At 40.1% G+C, this 16,922-nt stretch overlaps 1 protein-coding gene across 1 annotated transcript in view; it reads right to left on the bottom strand.

The window, feature by feature from the left end:
- Window positions 1-15,202: 15,202 nt before the first annotated feature.
- LOC121879137 (SID1 transmembrane family member 1-like) overlaps window positions 15,203-16,922 on the bottom strand; it is a 132,032-nt gene continuing 130,312 nt past the window's right edge. Inside the window, exon 16 of the transcript XR_006091278.1 lies at window positions 15,203-15,340. The gene's annotated coding sequence lies outside the window, so the exon portion shown is untranslated. The remainder of the gene's footprint in view (window positions 15,341-16,922) is intronic.

The raw sequence follows: 16,922 nt of genomic DNA, 5'->3' as shown, positions 1-16,922 counted from the left end.
GCTTCATTCCTCCCGCGGCAGGGCACATCATATTACATTAAACCAATCACAGCTAGAGGCGGAGGGAGGTAAGGATGCGTGGCCCAATCACAGTCCGATACATCATATGACGTCACCGATAACGCAACAGAGACATACACTGCGCAACCTGCTCGCGCCGCTTACCCAACATGGAGGGATGGAGGGAGTTTGAATCAAAAAATGGCGTGGCGCGGCAGGACCGCCAGCTGCTCTCCGCATAAATGACCAAATTTACCACGTAAATCAAGCATCCCGCTTCTGGCAAAGCACCGCGTAAATGACCAAACGCGTAAATGAAAACCGCGTAAATCCAGACTCAACTGTATACTGGCAGTTTGTTCACCCTGGTCGTTGGGACGTCAATTATGGCCTGTTATTCTAAGTTTATCTATTCAAGTTAATTTCGTTTTTGGAACTTAATATATTGTACAGTGCTCCCTCGGTTAATGAACATAATTCGTTCCACAGAGTCGTTCGTTAACCAAAAATTTTGTTAACCGAATCCATTGTTTCAATGGGATATTGGGTAATTAGTTCCAGCTCAAAGAAAAGTACATACAAAGTAAAAAAAAAATGCAGTACAGTACACTTACTTTGAGGTGTGTATGTAGCAGGTTCCTGGTTGGTGATGATGATGGGAATTAGAAGTGGGGGTGGAGGAGAAGTGAGAAGAGAAGGAAGTGGGGATGGAGGAGAAATCACCTTTCAGGGGACCCATGCTTGATGCAGTAATTTCACCAATAAAATTTTTAGTTCACTAGGTGTAATTCAAGATTATTTTATTCAAATCAACACTGCACTGCGCTATATATTATCAATATGTTTACTAAATTTCAGAATGACCAATAATTTTAATGTAAAAATGAAAAAATATTCAAGACACCAACAAAATCGATGTTCACTCCACTGTAAACAAAGCCCAACTGACGCCTGGTGGGTGAGTCAAGTAACTGATGGGCGCACAAAAAACTAGTTCCCTGTACTGCATATATTACCAATATGTGAACTAAATTTTAAAATGATTAATAATTTTAATATAAAAAATGCCAAAATATTAAAGAGCACAACTTTCTTAATATTTACTCCACTGGAAATGAATGTAAACATTGAACAGATTACTGAATTGGCAGACTAGCCCATCAGCTGATGCTCACAACAAAACATGTTTTTTCGTAAGGATTTCATCCTTACGAATCCTAACCGAACTGAAGATCCTTATGGGAGGTAATTCGTTAACCGAAATTTCATTAATTGAACCGTTCGTTAACCGAGGGACCACTGTATATAACACACACACACACACACAATAAGTGTGCGTTTATTTTCACAATCTTGTACTTAGCTATGTAGACACCAGATGGCCTTAAACCTTTCATACTGGTATGAAAACACGTGAGTAAATAATATGATTAGCAACAGGAAATGGAGAGAAATACTGTACAGTATATATATTTTTTTAGAATTATGGAAATTAGATTCGTTAACTATACAGTATACTCGTACAGTTGTTAGGAATGAAGGGGATGATGAAAGAAACACTAATGGGCAAAATTGGGAGCTGGAGATTAGGATGGATGAATGAAATTAACAGGTGTGGCCATCATGCCAAAACTGTGAGGACTGGTAAAGACAGCCTGTAAACGTTTCGAGCAGAGAACTGGTCACCATCCCTCAGACATGATAGCATTTGATACGATAAATAGCTTCACAGTCACCATAAAAGTAGGTCCATTTTTTTACAACTTGGTTAACTTGGGTGTTCTATACAGATAATACAGTACATAAGGGCCATGCATGCTTATGCCTGTGCTGACTTACTACCTGATGATAATGATGGGATGGAGAGAAGAGAGCCATTAGCTCAGGAAGGTGGAAGACGGTGTAGGACGAAGGTAAAAGTTAGGAAGTGAGAAATAAAGAGGGAGATTGATAGCAGGTGGACTGTCCACCTTGCGGGGACGGGGTTAAGTCTGCAACCTCAGCATTTCAGGTCCACTACAGCAAGGAAAGGGAAGCTAAGCTAATCTAAACTAAGGTAGTTTGTGGTGATAGGGAGGGGAGCCTTTCATGTCCTTTGTGTCTCCTGGTTTTCATTTTGTATATATTGGCTCTGGTTCTGTGTCGTCGTAAGTTATGCTCTTTGGCCACCAGTTGTGTGTACTGGTAATGTCTGCTAAAATGGGGGTGCATTTTATATGACAGTGCACCTTGCTGTATTTGCCATAAAATACAGAAGTTTTCTTTGTTTATTTTTATTATTTTTGCACTTAGGTCTGACTGGGATAAATTTTCGTATCTAAGATATTATAGAAATTAACAAAAAATATTTACCTTAACTCACACAAGATAAACTCATACAGACACTGTATAACGTTTTTGTCTTGTGATTCCAAACTATACCTTATATTACAAATTAAATGGACTAAAAATCAAACTTTTTCATATACTGTACCGTATTCTATACCGAACAAATTTCGGTATTGGACGAATTTTTCAGATTTGTCTTATACTGAAAACCTCCGTATACTGAACTGGTTACTCACCAATTATTTTGGTATTGAAAGGTAATACAGTATTTTCTCAATTTAACAAACTATTTTGAGCCACCCCCAGGGCCGGATTTACCAATAGGCCAAGTAGGCCATTGGCCTAGGGCCCACCGGTATCTGGGGGCCCACTGAAACTAATTTGTCGCGCAGCGTGCCAGCGTATAACCTTGTTTCAAGTGTACACCGAGTATTTCATTATATAATATATTCACAACCATAAGTATAGGGCCCGGAGTATGGGGCCCCTGTACAATAAGTATGCAAACATTTTTATAAATTTGGGGGCCCACTGATGAGTTTGGCCTGGGGCCCACAAATAGGTAAATCCGGCCCTGGCCACCCCTTTCCGTTAAATCAAAATTTCCGCTCAATCGAATTTCCGTTATTTTTGCTCGATTTACCAAACTATTTAACTAAATCGAGCGTGATTTTGTTAAATTCTGCACCAAACACGCCACACGTCGCTTGGCGCATCGGATTTGTTTACATCCGCTCAGTCTGTGTCCTGCTGCCACTCCGTGTGTTGTTCACTGCTTCCTCTCGATCAACCAACTACACGGGAGCACCTAGCTCTCGTCTTTATTCAAGACATTTCCAAGGGCAACTGAATTTTCAGGGACTGAGAGAGGCTTATATACAATGAGTGACCTTACATAACATCAGGTCAGGTCAGGTCAATAACATGGAATCCACTAATCCACCACCACCTCCACCGTAAACGAAATAAGAGCTTATAAAAAATGGGTGACATGACAACAGGTTAGGTCAAAAACATGAGATCCACTCATCAACCCTACATCCATCTCAAATGCTTCCAAAGCATTTTTAACCTTAGGCCAATAATTATTCATTAATTAATACCCCAACACCACAACATCACACACATAACTTCTAGAGTTTTAAGTCTTTTGTTAGTGAGAACCTGTGAGGTGGAGGGAGGGGGAGGCAAGGGGCAGGGAAGGAGGGAGGGGGAGGCAGGGGAGAGGGAGAGGCAGGGGCAGGGAAGGAGGGGAGGGCAGGGAAGGAGGCAGGGGCAGGAGAAGGGAGGGGAGGCAGGGGGCAGGGAAGAAGGGAGGGAGGCAGAATGGGAGGGAGGGGCGAAGTAGGGGGCAGGGAAGAAGGGAGGGAGGCAGAATGGGAGGAAGGGAGGGAAGGGGGAGGCAGGGAAGGAGGAAGGGAGGCTGGCTGGTATATGTTTTATCATTGATAAAATAAAATATCAAACACTATAGAAAAAATATTACAGTATACAGTTAACCCTCACTTTACGCGGTTAATGTAACCCGGAGGGTCCCGCGTAAAGTGAGAAACGCGTAAAGTGAATAACATAACATATGGGATTAATTGAAATGGAGTCCGGGCCGATCCCCAAACTCCACTTTTTGACGACACACAACTATGTTGTAGTAAAAATATTATCTTAGCTTTATGATGGTATGCACACACAATTAATAATTAAGAGAAATATCAATAATATTAGGTTTTTTAACACTTACATTAGTAGAAAAAATGGCTGGGCACACGGGGATGGGCGGTTGGTTCCGAGGCAGAGGGCAGATTATTGGCCCTCACCTGTATCACTTGTATCAATTGTATCACTATCCACCACAGAGGCTTGCAGGGCCTCTTTGTCAAACTCCCCAAAGTCCATATAAGTCCATATCCTCACCATAATTATCACTATCACTGACTTGGGCCGGCTGTGGTGGGTGGCGGGTGAAGAACTGGTAATGTTTTGATGACTGGGCGACCTTGTGCGCACCATGTTCGCGCCGCTTACACAACATGGCAGATGGCGGGAGGTTTGGATCCAAAAATGGCGCGGCTCGCCAGCCGCTCTCCGCATAAAGGGGTACACGCACCACGGAATGTGAGCATCCTGGGTTCCGGCAGGGCACCGCGTAAACGTGGAAACGCGGAATGTGGGACCGCGTAAAGTGAGGGTTGACTGTAGTCTTGATTTACGCGGATTTGGTTTACTCGTTTGGTCGTTTACGTGGCACCTTGCCAGAATGAAAATTTTTAATTACACTGTACATTGCATCATTTACGCGGCGAGAGGTCCAGACGCGCCGTGCCAATTATGATTCACGAGGTCCATTCTTGACCATACTAGGGAAGCGGCGCGGGTAGGGTGCGCAGTATGTCGCTGTTGCGTTATTGCTGACGTCATATGACGTATCGGACTGTGATTGGGTCACGCATCCTTACCTCCCTCCGCCACTAGCTGTGATTGGTCTGATGTAATATGACGTGCCCAGCCACAGGAAGGAAGAAGCCACTGACCTAGCCCGGCCAGTTTCATTGTTCTCAGCCTCTGTGTATACTGTTCTCCTGTGCCCGCTAATCTGTTCAACAATGGATTCCGCTGGACCCCCACCACCCCAGAAAAACCTTGATTTACCTGGACCAAGCCGCCCCAAGCCCAAGAAGATACAACGCGCCCTAAGTTACGAAATAAATTACAAAATCGTCCAGGACTTAGAAAAGGGAACCCGACAAGTTGACCTCGCGCGCCAGCATGGAGTTAACGAATCTACGATTCAGACAATCAAGAAGGATGCCACCAAGATAAAAGAACACATGAGCATCACAAAGTCTGCAGGTGCTTCAATGGTGAAGTATTGTCAGAATAAGGTGCTGCTCAAGACTGAGAATTTACTGGTGAGCTACTTGATTCGTCAGGCAAGACGTAACATGGCGGTCGACACGCGGGCAGTGCAGGATTACGCCCGTGAACTCTACGAATCAGTGGCGCGCAAGATGGGATTTGCAGAGTCCAAATCCTTCACTGCTTCCTCTGGGTGGCTGCAAGGGTTTAAGAAACGTAACAAGATAACCAACGCTAACATTGTTGGTGAAGGAGCCAGTGCTGACCGTGCTACCGCCATGGATTTTCCTCCATACTTACGTGACATTATGGAGGAAGGACAGTACACTGACGACCAGGTATTCAACGTGGATGAATCCAGTCTGTTTTAGAAAAAATTACCTTCCAATACCTTCGTTGTCAAGTTTGCCAGCAAGTGTCGGGGCCAGAAATTGCAGAAGGAGCGCATCACCGTCCTGTTTACCACCAATGCCTCCGGCACCTGTAAGCTCAAGTTGTCGGTGATCCACACAGCCTACAAGCCGCATGCCTACAAGAACATGGACATGACCAAGCTAAATGTCCACTGGCTAACCGCACGTAAGGCGTGGATGTTCACTGGTCTGTCCCTCTCCCGGTTTGACGACTGTTTTGTTCCCGATGTTAAGAAATTCTGCGAGCAACATAATGTTCCATTTAACATTTTGTTGCTCCTTGACAACGCACCAGGACACCCACCCCTACTGTTGGATCGTCACCCCAGTGTAAAAGAGGTCTTCCTTCCTCCCAACACGACGTCGTTAATCCAGCCTATGGACCAGGAGTTGATATGCAACGTTAAGCCTGCATTCTCTGCAAAGAAGTTTAAGCTCCTGAACGACTACACAAACACCAAGGATGAGTTGCGGAACCTTCTGAATGGCACAGATAGCGAGAACGAGGATGCAGAAGAAGAGTTGGCGGAACATGAAGTGCGACTTGAACAGTTTTGGAAAATGTTTAACGTCAAGAAAGCTGTTGAATTCTTGGTGGAGGCATGGGGGCAGCTGTCTGTGGCAACGATTCGTCACGCGTGGCGGCATGTGTTGCAAGGTATCCCAGGTGGCAGGCAGAGTCAACCTGTGGCTGGAGAGGCTCAGTCTGTTGCAGTGGCAGTGGACCTTGCAAGAGAAGCTGCACAGAGTGTTACAGCTGAAATCTTCACCGAGACCACCAACGACGACATCATGGAGGTAATCAGGGATCCTGAGGTGACTGCCGACGATATGTTGGAAGACGATGACGTCAGTGAGGAGGCAGGTGGTGCCGCAGTACCAGAACAGAAGTTAACACATGGTGATATAAAGGATGCCATCGAGTTTGCCGAGAAACTGAAGCTCATCCTTTCCAAACACCCTCTCAATCACCGATATGAAGTCTCCAATAACCATCTAGACCAAACTATGGAGCCGTATATCAAGATGTATCACGACCACATCAATGCTAGCCGTCAGCGTAACATCACCGACTTCTTCGCCCGCAACCCACCACAGCCAGCTCAAGTCAGTGATAGTGACAGTGATGGTGACTTTGAGGAGTTTGTCAGGGAGGCCCTGACAACTATGGTGGATAATGATAGTGATTCACCTGAGGGCCATGAATCTGCCCTCTGCCTCGGAACCAGCCCCCATCCCCGTATGCCAACCCATCTCTTCTACTAACGTAAGTGTTAAACCTTGATTTTTCTTTTACCTTGTTAACGCTCATAGGAGAGTTATTGGTTTGTTGCTGGAGAAATAAACCCTCAACGTTGACGCGTACCATATAATTCGGTCAAAACCTGTTAAAGAACAATTACATATAACAAATGCTGTTATCTCGGGACACATAGTATGAATAATACAATCAATATACAGTACCTAGCCTATTAACATCTTAAGTATAGCTCACATGTTACATCTGTTGATACATCAGGAGACAAGTTGTATAATATGATCAAATTACAGTACAGTATTACCCCGCTTTACGCGGTTTCACTTTCTGCGATTTCTCATTTACGCGGTGCCTCGCCAGAACCGAACTTTCACTTTCCGCGGTGCATCTACTCATGTACGCGGGAAGCGGCGCGGGCAGGATGCGCACAAGGTCCCCCAGTCATCAAAACATTACCTAGTTCTTCACCCGCCACCCACCACAGCCGGCCTAAGTCAGTGATAGTGATAGTGAGGATATGGATTTATATGGACTTTGAGGGGTTTGACAAAGAGGCCCTGCAAGCCTATGTGGTGGATAGTGATACAATTGATACAAGTGATACAGGTGAGGGCAAATAATCTGCCCTCTGCCTCGGAACCAACCCTCCATCCCCGTGTGCCCAGCCATCTTTTCTACTAATGTAAGTGTTAAAAAAGCTAATATTATTGATATTTCTCTTAATTATTAATTGTGTGTGCATACCATCATAAAATTAAGATGTAATTTTTACTGCAACGTAGGTATTGTGTCTGAAAAAGTGGAGTTTGGGGGTCGGGCCAGTCTCTATTGGAATTAATCCCATATGTTCTGTTGTTCACTTTACGCGGTTTTCACTTTCCGCGGTACCCTGTGGGTTCAATTGACCACGTAAATCGGGGTACTACTGTACATAAATATACTTATTAAAGTTATTTAGAGTTTATATTTACGTTTTAGGGTCTTGGGTTCGACCAGCGTGTTGTTTCTTTTGCAAGAATTGGTAGACTACTGAGCAATCGCCACCCAATCGCAGCCCTAAGCGAGGGCCATCTGTTTTATATTAGACACGACCAACAAACATGTTGTCAGCACTGCCCCCCCTTCTCACCCTCTCTCATGTTTATCTGTGGCGGTAACATACCTGGTACAGTATATTATTCTCTTATTAATATTTCTCTTCTATATTATGTGTGTGTGCATACCATCATAAAATTAAGATACAGTATTACCCTGCTTTACGCGGTTTCACTTAACGCGATTTCTCATATACGCGGTGCCTTGCCAGAACCGAACTTTCACTTAACGCGGTTCATCTACTCATATACGCGGTGAAGTATAATATTTTTTTTTTTTTTTAGCTCATAAAATTCATACAAATTACCCGGCCAGAATATAATTTACATTGCTGGAATTCTTACAATATGATGATCATTTTGAATATAAACATCATAGATTTTGCATTAGACATACAAATTTTAGATATAATGTTTACTCTGAGTAAATATGTTATCTTTTGTGCAAAATATATGACATTTATATTCAAAATATTCCTGGTCTTACAAGGAATCCAGCAATGTCAATTATATTATCCTAACTTTAGTTTGAGGTATTATTTATTACTAAAAAGGTAAATATTCTGGTTTTCCCACACATCTGGTAGGGAGGGTTGGTGGGGGGTGGGGGGGAGGGAGGGACCGACCGACCATCTGGCACGGTGTGAAGAATATATATTTTTTTTTATTAACTGAAGATATTTGTTTTAGCTCATAAAATTCATACAAATTACCCGGCCAGAATATAATTTACATTGCTGGACTTCTTACAATTTGATGATCATTTTGAATATAAACATCATAGATTTTGCATTAGACATACAAATTTTAGATACAATGTTTACTCTGAGTAAATATGTTATCTTTTGTGCAAAATATATGACATTTATATTCAAAATATTCCTGGTCTTACAAGGAATCCAGCAATGTCAATTATATTATCCTAACTTTAATCTGAGGTATTATTTAATACTAAATGTTAAAATCTAGTTTTTCACCCAACATTTCTCTTGTAGGGAGGGTTGGTGGGGGGTGGGGGGGAGGGTTGGGACGGACCGACCATCTGGCGTGGTTGGAAGAGGGGGGGAGGCAAGGTGGGGTACTTTGATTGACAGATAGTGTCGTGAAGAATATTTTTTTTTTTATTAACTGAAGATATTTGTTTTAGCTCATAAAATTCATACAAATTACCCGGCCAGAATATAATTTACATTGCTGGAATTCTTACAATTTGATGATCATTTTGAATATAAACATCATAGATTTTGCATTAGACATACAAATTTTAGATATAATGCTTACTCTGAGTAAATATGTTATCTTTTGTGCAAAATATATGACATTTATTTTCAAAATATTCCTGGTCTTACAAGGAATCCAGCAATGTCAATTATATTATCCTAACTTTAGTTTGAGGTATTATTCATTAAAATCTAGTGGTTTTCCCCCAAAAATTTCTCAGAGAGGGAAGAGCCAGCAGTCTAGAGTGAGAAGAGAGGGAGGGAGTTGAGTCCATTATTTGAATGGACATTAACTTGGCAACTGTATTTCTCTATTTCTCTTAAGTATTAATTGTGTGCATGTACCATCATAAAATTAAGATGTTATTTTTACTAGAACATAGGTATTGTGTCGGAAAAAGTAGAGTTTGGGGGTCGGGCCAGTCTCTAATGGAATTAATCCCATATGTTCTGTTGTTCACTTAACGCGGTACCCTGTGGGTTCAATTGACCGCGTAAAGCGGGGTACAACTGTACTATTTTTACTACAACATACGTATTGTCGGAAAAAGTGGAGTCTGGGGGCGGCCCAATCTCTATTTCAATTAATCCCGTATGTTCTGTTATTTCGTTTACGCGTTTCTCGTTTTACGCGGACCTCCACGGGTTCAATTGACCGCGTAAATGCAGACTATACTGTATATATAATCTGATATCAAAATTACATGACAAGCTGAATAATAAGGCAATTTTTTCACCCAGACCTCTCTACTGAGAAGAGGCTGGGAAGGCTGACACACTTTCTGTACACAATCTCTCTCTCTCTCTCTCTCATGTAGATCCACAATGTTATGGAAAAATCATTACAATTTTCACAACCTGTACTCAAATGTAACTAAGTTAATTACTAAAAAGCCATAATTCTGAATAACATATATTACTGTACTCAAATGCACTACGGTAAAGGACTAAAGTCTTTATCTCTAATGCAAACTATATGATGTTTATACCCAAATTAATCACTGTCTTTTCAAGAATTACAGCAATGCAAGTTATATTCTGCCAAGTCTAGTCAGTAATATTTTACAAGCGAAAAACTTAAACTGTATTGTACACAGTATTCCTCGCTGCTTTGCACTTGATAATCTCCCCGCCCAACTCAAAACCTCACCTTCCCCTCACCCTCCTTCCTCCCAGCCAGAAGGCAATAAGGAGTTTGAGGGTGAAGTTGGATTAGGCTTAAAAGTTTTTGTCTTATAAATGGCCACTGACTTGACTTAGCAGATTATAACTTGCATTGCTGGAATTCTTGCAAGACAGCAATTAGTTTGCACAAGAGATAATTTTTTTAGTCTTTTACTGTAGTATATTTGAGTACAAAATGAGTACAGTAATATGTTGCTTATATTATGGCTGTTTCACAGGGAAAAGCTTGTATTACTAACCTGTTGTTATGTCACCCATTTTTTATAAGCTCTTCTTTCATTTGTGGTGATGGTGTGTGGATTAGTGGATCCCAAGTTGTTGACCTGACCTGATGTTAATTTTGGGATGCACTGGAACCTCAATTTTTATGAAGTTCTGGTTCCGGCCGAAACTCTAGAAAAATAACCGGCTTGAACCAGATCTTTTTATTGTGATATTGGTTACTGTTTCATGAATTAAAACATACCTTTATGTTCTTATTCTTCCTCCAATCTATGATGTATCACACAAGCAATTCTTAATGCTTCTTATTTTTTCTTTCACATAATGTAGCTTCTAAAGGTATTTTATGGTTAATAATTAAACACTATGTATGAAAAGTCCAAATTTTATTCCATCAAAAATCATTAACAAGTTATTATTTTTCCAGGTACTTATAAATCAACTTAAATGCTATACTTAATAAATGAAGGTGGTGTGACATACAGTTTTTGGAAAAATACTATACAAGGTATATCTTACCTTGAAGCATTGTTGTATTCCTATATAAATAACACTATTAAAAGCGGGTAAAGCATATAAAACAAAGTGGCCTACTTGAACTTCATTTCACGGATTTAGTTTTAGAAATTAGTTTAAAAACCGAAACAAAGACCAATAATATCATAGTATTAGCATATCTGGGTATCATGAAACTGATTTTTTTTTTCATTGTTTAACCCTTAAGTCCTGGGTTAGGGTGCTAAGGCAGTAACCCCCTCCCCTGTACTGCGCACATCATTGTCATTCCTAAAAATCCCATTTAATTCATATTACGCTATATAACATTCAAATCCACCGCTTGTAGAACCTCAGAAAACGGGAAACATTGATAAAGGACAACTCACCTACTCAATGTTCCTAGACCATGTGTTGTATTGTACCCAGGTACAGTTATATCATATTAAGTGTATGTATTCATAGCATTAAGGAGAACTCAGGGTATGCATAAGATGAATGTTAAAGTCCAGTTGAGCCTGACTAGTGTACTGTAAGATTAAGTGTGGATCAGGGTTTGAAGGTCATACTATTTACGTCTGTGAGCGTGTAGCGAACATAACTTCCACAGATATCATATGAAAATACATGAGAACCATGATCTGGAAAAAGGATAAATGTATCAGAACTATGTGAGGTGTTGGAAGTGATCCAGAAACTATACTTGAAAGGAAATATCTTGTATGCGTCGGTATGAACTTAATACACCTCGTATCCTCACGTGACATATACCCACGACAGGTACAGTGATCAGAGAATCTTATGTCTGTGTTCAAATAGTGCAAGGTGTGAGAGGAGGATCCCTCATTACAGTTTTAAGTGAAGTTGATACACCCCCGCCATGAACATTCAGCCTTTGTTTCAAGGCGCGTCATGTACCCGCCTTGGGTGCCACGTGATATCATAACCCCATGAATTTTCCCACAAACTAGCAAACCAAGACCTTACCTTAGTGTGTAATTTAGGATTAAAATATGTGTTTATAAGGCATGATTGACAATATACCGAAAAGTGTTCAGGTGAGAACCATAAGAAACAAAAGTGAAAATTAAGGATTGGAAACTGTAGGCCTAAGTGATGAGGAGCAGCGGGGCAATGCCCTCAGACTTCCTCGTTCTACCGTCACCTCAGGTCAGTGTCCTAGCGGGCTATATCCCGCCCTATAATTAAGGTTTATAAATAGAAGTTATTACAGTTTAAAGCTTTGCCGGATATATAAGTGTAATAGGAATGTGTTAGGGGTGGGATAACCGCCCGTCAGGCATTATTTCTCAGTCTTCCTCGTTCTACCGTCACCTCAGGTTCCATGCGGTCTGAGTGCCTTGCCGCCCGGCCGCCATTATCCCTTTGAGCGTCACAACAGGTGGTGACTACTCCCCGCTATGCCAATCCACTGTGAACCTGTGGATTTCCAGCGCACCACTCCAAATGAATAGTCACAAATAAGGAGACCGTGAGAAACTCTGCGGTCGTCACTTGGAGCGACCTATAATACCAGGCATAGAAATAGTGCTGGTATGTCTCTAGGTGAAGCCCTCGTCTTTACCCACCGAGGGCGGTGTGCGAACAAGGTGCCTGTTGTGTATACCTAAAAGTCACAAGGAGTCCCATACTTGCAGGTATGGAGTGGAACATGTGTGTTGAGATGGTGCTACTATGTATGATATCCGACGGTGCTATATTCCATACAGGTGGAGCAGTCTGATGTGTTAAGGGATAGTGTAAGAAGGAATGACCGAGGTAAGGTGGTCACAGATTGTTAGGCAATAAGTAGGTGGATGACATGCCATCAATGTAAGAGTCTGGGGCCCATCTGGGTAACCACATTTCCGTTGTTCTTCTGAGGAAGGCCAATTCATGTATATGTTTTTTACCAGTATGTTTTATAAGGAATAAATCAATTAAGACATGTTATGGTTTCACCCTTCTTTACCCTTATCGATCTGGTCAATGGAAAACCTAACCCAATGCCTAGTCCACTCTGCACGCTACCTAACGAGCTACATGCTGTCCAGAGGGGGTCTGGTGGCAGCGACCCTTAGAAATTAAGATTAGAGTTAAGTCATCCCCTTAGACTTAGTGACCCCAGAATCTGGCAGTATACCCCCGCGGGGATAAATCAAGAAAAAAATAAACTTAAAAAAAAAAAGGCGGTAAAATAGGCGGACATTCTGGAACATCACCCGGGGCCTACCCGGTAAGGGTTAAGCAACACTTTAAGTTCCGATTCCGGCCGGATTTTTTTTAAAGTTCTGGCAAGTTCCGGTTCCAGTTGAAACTTAATATTCTGGTTCCGGTGCATCCCTAGATGTTATGTAAGGTCACTCATTGTGTATAAGCTTCTCTCAGTCCCTTTAAATTCAGTTACCTCTGAAGATGTCTTGAAAAAAGATGAAAGCTAAGGTGCTCCAGTGTTTCCCTTTTGCTATGTGGTTTTATAAGTTACTGGTAAAAGTTTCCTAAATATTCCCTGCTTATACCTATACACTGTATAGTGTTTTTTATATCATTAATTATCGTTTTTTATACATTTAGTACATTCGCTGTAGGCTGAAGTAGGTTTTACTGTATCATGTGTCTGAGGTGTCTCAGTAGCTGTGATCATATTTGCTGAATTAATCTCAATTTAGGGAATTAGTTTGCTAAATCGAGCGAAAATAACAGAACAAATTCCTTCCGCTAAATCGAGAGTTCGTTATATTGGATTATGTTAAATCGAGAGTACAATGTACTGTACTGTAGTATAATTGTGAATCTCACAGTGGTTTCAAAGTAAAGAGGCTAGGGATGGTCATAACAAAAGAAAAGAACAGACTTTTATGGTGACAAGGATGATGGTGATTTGGAGTCCAGAGAATGGGTGTGAATATTGAGAATAGTTAAATACAGTATATGCAGTGAAACACCTGAAGATGATTTTCTCAAGGTAAGCTTAAGGATTGTAAAAGTTAGTGATAAAATAAAAAAAAACATTAGAAATAAGAAATTTAAAATGTGTAAAATAACAACTTAATATTAAACAAAACCTACAAGAGTCAGACCTCCTGCTGTCAAGAATGGAAGCCTATAACATAAACAACAGAAATTTATCATTCCCAACTTAGGAACAAAAATTAATGATTATTACGCTAGATTTTGTTAGGTTATATCCATTTAAAAGAGTTTCATCTAAATCTGTTTCTATTAGCTTAACCTATCCTGCTCACAATATCAGAAATGCATAGCCATAGGTAAACCAAAGTGCCGTAGTCATAACTCCTCAATACAAGCGTGAAAAATATTGATTTTTGTATTGAGTTAAAATGGGAGGTTGACATAAACCAGCATTGTGTCATTCAGAGACTTGCTCTATTTGTTCTTTAAGATATTTTATCCACAGCTTGGACACACTGATAGAAAGCATTTCTAGATGTGGATGGCTCTCAAAACTCAACTGGAAGATCTGTTGGTACAATGGATGTGAAGATAAGCACTTATTTATTTTGTAAGATGAGTAATGGTAATAAAGACAAAAAGAGTCTTACAAGATACATTTCAAAATATGGAGCTCTATACAGTATATACAGACTTTTGGACAATCAGGACCAGATAATCATAATACTGTACTGAACAGTGGTCCCTCGGTTAACGAACGGTTCGATTAACGAAATTTCGGTTAACGAATTAGCTCCCATAAGGATTTTCAGTTCGATTAACGAACAAAACTTCAATTAACGATATCCTTACGACAAACATGTTTTGTTGTGCGCATCAGCTGATCGGCTAGTCCGCCAATACAGGAATTGGTTCTATGTTTACATTCGTTTCCAGTGGAGTAAATATCAATGAAGTTGGTCTCTTGAATATTTTTGCATTTTTACATTAAAATTATTGGTCATTCTGAAATTAATGTTAACATATTGATAATATACAGTGCAGAAATTATTATGAAACATGAAGAAGGCATTAGAACCAATGGACTCTGTAAAGAATATGGCAAGTCATCATTAACTGCCTCTACAATCAACTGTTTGATAAGTAAACAAAGCTGCCGGGAATACGACATACACACCTCAAAGTAAGTTAAAATACGGTATTCTATTGTTTTTTATTTATTATTGTACAGTATAATGTACAGTACAGTACTGTCTTAGGTATATATTTAATGTTTTGTTACTTCTATTACTGGTATACAGTGGTCCCTCGGTTAACGTGCACAATTCGCCTTTTTCAAACTCTGAGATGCTCTGGTCACTAGAAAATAAAACACACCAAAAAAATATTTTAAATGGGGAAGATTAATAAAAAAAAAATCTTATGAAATGATCAACACTTACTGAATACAGTGGTCCCTCGGTTAACGAGCACAATTCGTTCCAGAAGGTTGCTCATTAACCGAAAAACTCGTTAACCGAAACCATTGTTTCAATGGGTTTTTGGGTAATTGGTTCCAGCTCACCGAAAATTGCCTAAAATCAACAAAATAGGTACACTTACTTTGAGGTATGTATGTAGAAGGCTCCTGGATGATGATGATGGGAATTAGAATGGGGTGGAGGAGAAGAGAAGGCATTGGGGTGGAAGAGAAGTCACCTCATGGTGCCATTTCACCCATAAAATTTTAGTTCTCTTGGTGTAATTCAAGATTATTTTCTTTAAATCAACAATGCACTGCATTACATATTGTCAGTATGTAAAATAAATTTCAAAATGACCAATAAGTTGCTTGGAAGCACAGAAAAAAAGTGTTTAGTTGAAGAGAGTCTCAAGCAAGATGTTACCTCCACTGAAAAGACACAAGAGACTGACGCTTGTTTGGTGTGTTGACAGGCTGTTTTGCATGCATAAAACTAGTTTCTTTACCTTCAATTATGTTCAATAATTGTTAAAATGACAAAAAAATTTAATATTAAACTTATAAAATAATTGAATAGTATAAACTTCTTGATATTTACTAAAATAGTAAGGAATTTAAGCCCTAGAACCGATTACTGTATTGGCGGACTAGTACTACAGCTGGTGGACCGCCAAATGCAAGCGAAAACATGCTAGGTCCGCTCGTAAGAAACTCGTTAATCGAGGGATTGCTCGTTAACCAAAGTTAAGAATCTTATGGAAGGTAAATCGTTAACCGAAATCTCGTTAACCAAGGCGCTCGTTAACCGAGGGATCACTGTACAGTACTTTGTATATACTTTTTCTGTGAGTTGGAACCAATTACCCAATATCCCATTGAAATAATAGATTCGGTTAACGAAATTTTTGGCAAACGAACGACTCTGTTCATTAACCGAGGGACCACTGTATTGGTATTTATGTGTGTAATAACCACTAAAAGTACTCAAGTCATTTTGTGCCAATCTGTATCACTTAAAAGTTTAATATAATATATAAAATACTAATAGGGGAAATTGATTCTTGAAACAACAATGTTTCCTAATTCACAACCATGATAAACAGCACCACCCAGTAAATCCAGTCACAACTTGAAGCAATTATTGTCTATTTTCTAATTATAATACTGTAATTAAAGCTGAGAATGATCTAATAACTACAGCCTGATTTAATTTACGATAAAGATTTTTCCACAAATTCCAAATAAATTGTTCTATATTCAACTATCAGAGTTGGAACAATAATTTAAGGGAAGGGATAAGGGGAATAGAAAGGGCAAAGGAGATATGTAGTGATGGGAAAATCATGTAGCTACCTCCATCAAGGAGTAGTGAAGCATCATAGATAAGAAATTTGATCAATGAAAACAATTCTTTTGCACATACTAAGCTGTCTCTATTTGATAAACAAGCCTTCTTTTTCTTCAAATTACTCCACAATA

The sequence above is a fragment of the Homarus americanus genome, unplaced genomic scaffold, assembly GCF_018991925.1.
Source record: "Homarus americanus isolate GMGI-L3 unplaced genomic scaffold, GMGI_Hamer_2.0 scaffold4060, whole genome shotgun sequence".
In the NCBI taxonomy this organism is placed as follows: Eukaryota; Metazoa; Arthropoda; class Malacostraca; order Decapoda; family Nephropidae; genus Homarus; species Homarus americanus.
The sequence above is the reverse complement of the archived record's forward strand: the minus strand, read 5'-3'. Positions and strand labels throughout refer to the sequence as shown.